The sequence below is a fragment of the Canis lupus genome, chromosome 16 (assembly GCF_048164855.1).
Source record: "Canis lupus baileyi chromosome 16, mCanLup2.hap1, whole genome shotgun sequence".
In the NCBI taxonomy this organism is placed as follows: Eukaryota; Metazoa; Chordata; class Mammalia; order Carnivora; family Canidae; genus Canis; species Canis lupus.
In genome coordinates, this window is record NC_132853.1 from 19,994,933 (window position 1) to 20,004,212 (window position 9,280).

Below are 9,280 nucleotides of genomic sequence, written 5' to 3' on the forward strand. Positions count from 1 at the left end.
CCGGGACTCCAGGATCATGCCCTGGGCTGCAGGCGGCGCTAAACCGCTGCGCCACCGGAGCTGCCCACTAATTACTGTTACATATGAACTTCAGAATGTCAATGACTAAACTGGATAGAAATTTATTTCTCGTTACAGTTAACTTCAGTGTTCTAGTGGACAGGCAGCTTTTTCTCCATATGGTGACTCAGGGACCCAAGCTTCCTCCACTCTGTGGCTATACTGCCCCCTGGGATCTCTTTACAGTTGGTGGAAAATTAAAAAAAAAAAAAAAGTAAAAGAAAAAAAAGCAGAGAAGTTCCATTGCGTCGTAAGAGTTGACCCATGAACAGCACACATCATTTCCACTCACATATCATTGATGAGAAATAGTCACATGGCCACAAGGGCAGCAAACTAGCAGAAAATACTTGCAAAAAATATATAATTGAGAGGTATGTGACTGGCTCAGTCAGAGGAGTGTGTGACTCTTGTTCTCAAAGTTACAGATTCAGGCCCCATGTTGGGTGTAGAAATTACTTAAAAATAAAATATTTTTTAAATGTTGTTTTTAATTTTAAAAATATATATATTTGACAAAGTTCTACAGAATTCTTATGTTTAGAATATATAAATAAGGTACATAAAAACAAATAAATAAGGCACATATAGTAAGAATGTATTATATACAGAATATTATCTGGAATTTATACACAGAATATATAAAGAACCCTTATAACTCAATAATAAAAAGATAATTCAGTTGGAAAATTGGGAAAAGATTTGAAGAGACACTTCACCAAAGAAAATATATAGATGGTAAATAAGTACATGAAAAGATACTAAACATCATTGGTCATTAGGGAAGTTCAAATTAAAACCACAATTAGATACCACTACACACCACTAGAATGGCTAAACTTAAGTGCCCCAAGTGTTGACATGATGTAGAGCAACTGAGACTCACATCCAAAGCTGGTGAGAATGTAAAACGGTATAATCTCTCTGGAAAACAGTTTAGAAATTTTTCTATATATAAAATGTTTACGTTTTTAAAGTTATATATTGTCAAACTCAATTATTTTAGAATATGTTTTTTTCCAGAAATACATGGAACATTTAAGAAATTTGATTACATTCAGGTATCAACAAATTTCAAAAGATTGGTATCTTATAGGTCACTTTTTCTAGTCACAATACAATTAAATTTGAAGTCAATTACAAATAGAAAACTAGAAAAAAGTGTTTGGAAATAAACCATATATTTTTTAAATGGGCTAAATAATAAATCAGTGGAGGGGTGCCTGGGTGGCTCAGTCAGTTAAGCATCTATCTACCTTCAGGTCCTGATCTCAGGGTTTTGGGATCAAGCTGTTTGTCAGGCTTCCTGCTCAGCAAGGAGTCTGCTTCTTCCTCTTCCTCTGTCCCTCCCCCCTCCCCTCTTGTGTGCTCTCTCTCTCCTAAAAAAAAAAAGAAAGAAAAAAAATCTTTTAAAAAAATCAGTGGAGGGATCCCTGGGTGGCGCAGCGGTTTGGCGCCTGCCTTTGGCCCAGGGCGCGATCCTGGCGACCCGGGATCGAATCCCACATCGGGCTCCCGGTGCATGGAGCCTGCTTCTCCCTCGGCCTGTGTCTCTGCCTCTCTCTCTCTCTCTGTGACTATCATAAATAAATAAAAATTGAAAAAAAAAATCAGTGGAAATGGTTTAATTTTTATTATTTTTTAAAATAAGAATAGTACTATATGTTAAAACATATAGAGTACCTAAAGCATTACTGTGCTAGTGGGAAATGTATACTTTTATATGGTTATATTATATATTAAGAAAAAAAACACACTAGAAAAACTAATAGTACAACAAACCCAAAGAAAGTGGTAAAGAAGAAAATAATAAAAATAAAAGCACAGAATAATGAAATAGAAAATAAACACACATACACAAAACCATTATTTAATTATTTTAACATGTTAATAATACTAACAAACCATTGACAATATTGATGAAGAAAAAAATGATAGAAGACATAATATATATTGAAAAAATACAGAACATTATAAGCCACTTTATGTTAATAAATTTGAAAACTTAGAAAACAGGACAGCCCGGGTGGCTCAACAATTTAGTGCCGCATTTAGCCTAGGGCCTGATCCTGGAGACCCAGGATCGAGTTGCATGGCAGGCTCCCTGCATGGAACCTGCTTCTCCCTCTGCCTCTGTGTGTGTGTGTCTCTCATGAATAAATAAATAAAATCAAAAAAAAAAAAAAAAAAAGAAGAAAGAAGAAGAAAGAAAGAAAGAAAGAAAGAAAGAAAGAAAGAAAGAAAGAAAGAAAGAAAAGAAAGAAATTGAATCAGCAGTTAAAATTTTTGCCACAAGGAAAACACCAGTTTAACTAATAACTTCTACTAATCATTCAACAAATAACTCCAATATCACACAAACTGTTTCAAATTATAGCAAAGGAAAAAATACTCCCGAATTCATGTTATGAGGCTAGCATAAAATTAATACCCAAACTGACAAGGACAAAACTGATTAATCCCAAAACACACAAAAGAAAAATTACAAGACAATTTCACTAATGAACATAGATGCAAAATGCTTTTTTAAAAATTAGCAGGACCCTGGGATGCCTGGGTGGCTCAGCAGTTGTGTATCTGTCTTTGGTTCAGCCTGTGATCATGAGATCCAGGATCAAGTCCCACATCAGGCTACCTGCATGGAGCCTGCTTCTCCTTCTGGCTATGTCTCTTCTCTCTGTGTGTCTCCCATGAATAAATAAATAAAATCTTTATTTTTTTTAAAAAAAAAGATTTTATTTATTTATTCATGGGAGACACACAGAGAGAGAGGCAGAGACATAGGCAGAGGGAGAAGCAGGCTCCTCACAGGGAGCCTGATGCAGAACTCGATCCCAGGACCCCGGGATCACGACCTGAGCTGAAGGCAGATGCTCAACCACTGAGCCACCCAGGCGCCCCTAAAATCTTTAAAAAAAATTACACACATGTAAAAATTACAACTCTATGGTCAACTAATCTTCAACAAAGCAGGAAACTATGTAAGAGGGAAAAAAAGTCTCTTCAACAAATGCTGTTGGAAAAACTGGACAGCAACATGCAAAAGAATGAAACTGGACCACTTTCTTACACCATACACAAAAATAAATTCAAAATGGATAAAAGAGCTAAATGTGAGACAGGAAATCATCACAATCCTAGAGGAGAACACAGGCAGTGAGCTCTTTCACATCATCCATAGCAGCTTCTTACTAGGTACATCTCCAAAGGCAAAGGAAACAAAAATGGAAATAAACTATTGGAACTTCATCAAGATAAAAACCTCAGCACAGCCAAAACAAAGAACAAAAAAACAAAAAACAAACAAACAACAACAACAAAAAAAAACAACAAAACTAAAGGCCACCTTTGGAATGGGAGAAGATATTTGTAAATGACATGTCTGATAAAGGGTTAGTATTGAAAATATATATAAAGAACTTATAAAAATCAATTGGCTCAGTTGGTTAAGAGTCCAACTCTTAACCGTGGCTCAGAGTATGAGAGAGCTTGATCAGTCCTGCATCAGGCTCTGCGCTGAGTGGACAGTTTACTTGAGATTCTCTCTCCCTCACCCTCTGCGTCCCCTTGCTCACACACTCTAAATAAATAAATAAATAAATAAATAAATAAATAAATAAATAAATAAATAAATAAATAAATTATTTTTAAAGATCCCAACACCCAAAAAACAAATAATCCTGTTTAAAAAAGGACAAAAGACCTGGGTAGACATTTTTCCAAAAAAGACATACAGATGGCTACTAGACACTGAAAAGATGCTCAACATCACTCATCATCAGGGAAACACAAATGTGAACCACAATGAGATATCACCTCATGCCTGTCAGAATGGCTAAAATTAACAACTAAGGAAACAACAGATGTGGCAAAAATGCAGTGAAAGGAGGACTTACACTGTTGCTGGGATTGCAAACTGGTGCAGCCACTCTGGAAAACAGTATGGAGGTTCCCCAAAAAGTTAAAAATAGAACTACCCTACAACCTAGCAATTGTACTACTAGGTATTTACCCAAAGGACACAAAAATACAGGTTCAAAGGGGTCCATCCACCCTTATGTTTATATTTATAGCAGCATTACCAACAATAGCCAAATTATGGAAAGAGTCCAGATGTCTATCAACTGATGAATGGATAAAGATGTGGTATATAAATATCCAATTGAATATCACTCAGCGAAAAATAAAGAATGAAATCTTGCCATTTGTAAGGACTGGATGGATCTAGAGTATATTATGCTACATGAAATAAGTCAGAAAATGAAAAATATCATATGGTTTAACTCATACATGGAATTCAAAAAACAAAACAGATGAACACGGGAAGAAAAGAGAAGAAAACCATAAAGCCAACTCTTAACAGTGAATGGGGAACATGTTAAATCAGTGATGGGGGGATCCCTGGGTGGTGCAGCGGTTTGGCACCTGCCTTTGACCTGGGGCGTGATCCTGGAGACCCGGGATCGAATCCCACGTCGGGCTCCCTGCATGGAGCCTGCTTCTCCCTCTGCCTGTGTCTCTGCCTCTCTGTCTCTCTCTGTGTGACTATCATGAATAAATAAATAAAATCTTTAAAAAAAATAAATAAATCAGTGATGGGGATTAAGGAGGGCACTGTGATAAGCACTGGGTGTTGTATGTAAGAGATGAATCAGTAAATCCTACACCTGAAACTAATATACTGTATGTTAACTAATTGGAATTTAAATAAAAACTTGGAAGAAAAAGTAAATAAGTAGTAAAAATAAATATTAACTAATTCCAGCAATGCATAAAACAGTGGTGACCAAGTTGTACTTGTTGCAGGAATACAAAATTGTTTTAATGTTAGAAAACCAATTCCTGTAAGTCACATAGATTAAGGGAGAAAAATCACATAATCATCTCATTAATCAAAACATTTTTGATAAATTTAAATATCCATTCATGAGAAAATAAATGTAAAAATAAATCCTTACAAAGCTAGAAGCAAAATTTCCTTAGCCTCCTACCACATATCTCACTGAAAACTGACAGCAAAAGTGGTGAAACATTGAGTGTTTTCCCTTTGAGACCAAAAACAGAGTAACTGCTTATATTTTCATTCAACATTGTATTGGAGGAAGAGAAGAGAAGTAAAGGCATAAGACTGAAAAAAAAAGGAAATAAACCTTTTGTTATTCATATATATAATCTCATACACGGAAAACACAAAAATCTATAGAGAAATTACTAGCTTTAGTAAGAGAGCTTAGCAAGGTTGCTGAATAAAAAAAAAATCAATATACAAAAGTCAATGAATTTCTACAATCAGCAGCAAATAAAAAAGTAATTTTTGAAAAGATAATAGTGCCAAAAATATAAACTGAAAATAAATAAATCTAACAAATGCTATGTAAGTGCTTTATGGAGAAAAATATAAACACTTTTGAAACACATTAAAGATCTAAAAAATGGGGAGTTTCATGGATATCTTTAAGATTTATTTATTTATTTATTTATTTAAGAGAGAGAGAGACTGTGCACAGGGTGGGGAGGAGCAGAGGGAGAGAGAGAAAGAATCTCAATCAGACCCCTCACTCAGCAAGGAGTCTGACGCGGGCTTGATTTCATAACCCTGAGATCACAATCTGAGCCAGAACCAAGAGTTGGATGCTTAACCATCTGAGCCACCCAGGTGCCCAATGAATATCTTTTAATTTTAATATAGTTTTCCTCTAAAATGTTCAAAGTTAACTCTTTGAAAACATACATAAAAATAATTTTAATTTGTAATGTTTTTGTTAATTAATTCCAACATTGCTGAAATGAATTGCTGGAATTGCCTACTACAGAGCACCCAGACAAAAACTATTACAGCTAAATTTGGTCACAGTTACAGTTGTACCACTCTCAGTATGACATAGCTGTGTACATATTTTTACACATATTTACACATATATTTTAATCATGTCATTATGAGGGTACATTTGTCAAGGTAGAAAGATGGAACATATTTAACACCCTGTTAATTTGATTCATAATTTCTAAATATTTGGGCAGATTACCATCTGTGGGCCTCCTTCTGGGTTCTCATCATGGGCCCCTCGGGCATTAGGGGCAGGCCCAATGAGAGGTGCAGGGGACCTGGCTGTGGGCAGGAAGCCCATCGCTGGCTCTTGCAGACTCTCAGGTGAGTCGGGATGTCCTACTTAGAAAGGTCAGTCAAACCCCATGAAGCTGGTTCCTGAGAAGAAGCTGTGGGTCCCTGAGGGCAAACCAACTCAAGCTAGAGAAACTTAACATTTGAGGCTTGTTAGTCTGTTGAGTCAGGGCTGGATGGTGGGCATGTTTGCCAGAAGATTCTTTTTATTTTTTTTTTTTAAGATTTTATTTATTCATTTGAGAGACAGAGAGAGAGGTTGTGAGGGAGAGAGAGAAAGCATGAGCAGGGAGGAGGGGCAGAGGGAGAGGGAAGAGCAGACTCCCCACTGAGCAGGGAGCCCAATGCAGGGCTCAGCCCCAGGACCCCAAGATCATGACCTGAGCCAAAGGCAGACACTTAACCCACTGAGCAACTCAGGTGCCCTGCCAGAAGGTTCTAGAGAGGAGGCCAGGGATCACAAAAAAGAGAGGGTATTGCTCCCTTCTGTCCATGCAGAAGCAAAGTCTGAAATTCATTCAACAAATATTTCCTGAGTGCTAATCAGCATCTGCATGAAAACCAGTAAGACTTATTAAGCATTGAGGTCCCTAATCCCTATGAAGTAACTTTTACATATAACCATACACAATGCACGTTATGTATAATAGCCACATGAATTAGGTGCTATTATTTTCCCAGTTTTACAGATGAGAAAACTGAGGATTGATATTAAGTGATTTGTCCAGGGTCATACAGTGTGTACATGACAGAGCCAGGATTTGAGTCTGGATAACCTTCAGTGTGTCTGGGTCTGCACACTGGGCTGTGTGCCAGCATGTAAATTATAGAAATATATGTCACAGTCCTTACCTTCAAGAACATCATGGTCTAGTGGGAAAGTCAAACATGCACGTAAATATGTTTTGATAAACCAACCTGAATAAAGCTAGGACATCTAGATGAAACAAAGTAAACAACTGGGAATGATAGAATAAGTCGGGTTGACAGTGGGTGCCTATCAGACTCTAGAAAAAGTTCATACAGAAACATAGTGGGGGAGTGGTAACAAAGTTAGGTTAATATTAGACTGTGCAAGACTTCTAATACCAAAGAGTTTGGACTTTATCATCCAGTTAATGTTAAGGTAGAGGAGTGACTGAAAAGCATAGCCTTAAGATTCCTTTGTGTCTTCTGTGTTGGGTTGGTGGGGTGGTCACATCTAAGAGCAGGATGACCCATGGACCAGGGGAAGCCCCGGCATGCAATAATCCAGCCTTAAGGCAGTGTCTTGGCCATCAGGAAGAAAGGAATGGAGACAAGGAACTTGATAAAGGAAAGACAGACTGGGCTTGCTGTTGGTTGGCTAGCCAAGGGAAATGAGTTAAGATAAAGACAAGGAATAATAATAGGGTGCCACCAAGAATGCAATGTAGCCTTCAAAAATGATGTTCATGAGCACTATATAGCAATACAGGAAAATGCTTATGATATTACAAGTGAAAAGAACAGAATTTTTTTTAAAGATTGATTAATTGATTGATTGATTGATTTGAGAGAGAGACAAAGAGAGTGCAGGGGCAGGGAGAGAGGCAGAGAGAGGAGAGAGAGAATCCTCAGGCAGACTCCCTACTGAGCATGGAGCCTGATGTGGTGCTCCATCCCAGGGCCCCGAGATCATGACCTGAGCTGAAATCAAGAGTCGGCTGTTTAACCCACTGAGCCACCCAGATGCCCCAAGAACAAAAATTTTTAGATCACATGTACCTGTGATTACAAATATCTTTTCAAAGCACAAGAAAGAATAAACCAAACAAATTAGTCATCCTACTCCGAAAACTTATTTCTACTTGGTTTGTGTCTTGGACTGAGTTGTCCTAACCTCCAGTGTAACTGTATTTGGAGATACAACCTTTAAAAGAGATAAAGTTGATAAGGGTGAGGCCCTGATCTGAAGGACCCACATCCATATGAGAAGAGGAGGAGGTACCAGAGCTCTTTCTCTCTCCACACATGCCCAAAGAAAGGCCAAATGAGCACACAGCAAGAAGGCACCATATTCAAGCTGAGGAGAAAGGCCTCACCAGGACCCAACATTGCTGGTACCTTGATTTTGGACTTCTGCTGTTGGAATCCTGTTGTTTCAACAGCCCTGTCTGTGGTATTTTGTTATGGCAGCCCAAGCTGACTAATACTGTCTGCCAGTCAGTTGCCAAGTCCTGCCAATTCTTTCTTTGCAATTCTTATGATCTCGCCTTCCTTCCTTGTCATTCCCACTGCAAACATGGCTCACGGCCATCTTGTGCCCAGATGAATGCAACTGATTCTTTCATTGTTCTGGCTTTGTGCTTCCTGACTGACTTGCTTCTCAGACTCCCAGCCACCAATTTCTTACCTTGTTCCATCCTGTCAGTTCAAACAGCTGAGATGTTTGAATCTGACAACTGATATCTTCCTCAAGTACCAACCCTCAGCTCCTTCCTCAAACTCTCTGCTCAGGGGCAGCCCTGACGGCTCAGCGGTTTAGCGCCAGCCCAGAGTGTGATCCTGGAGACCCGGGATCGAGTCCCAGAGTCCCACATCGGGCTCCCTGCATGGAGCCTGCTTCTCCCTCTGCCTGTGTCTCTGCCTCTCTCTCTCTCTCTCTCTCTCTGTGTCTCTCATGAATAAATAAATAAAATCTTTAAAAAAAAAGAAAAGAAAAAAGAAAAAACTCTGCTCACCTCTCAGATGCAAGTTCTCTGGCCTTTCCAGGTGAACTGTAGTTTTTCGTCTGTACGTGCAAAAAGAAACCCAGTTCAGATAAGTACTCAAATGGCTAGTGTAAATGAAGATAGTCTCTTTCCACCTGTCCCTCCTCACCTCTGTGTGTCTCTCCTTAGCTCCATACTCCCAGGCTCCTACTGCAGACAGTATTTTCCACATGGAGGGGAAGAGAAGCACCAGCAGCCTAAAGGCAGCCCAGATGACCAAACTTCCTGGGAAAACAAAGTTTTTTTCTCCTCACATCCATACATGTCAAAATTCCAGAGGGACTCTGGTCTTTCTTGGATCCAGGGCAAGAGGAAGGGGGATTCTAACAGGCCCGGGCTGTGTCATAATACAGTGGTTTGCAAGAGT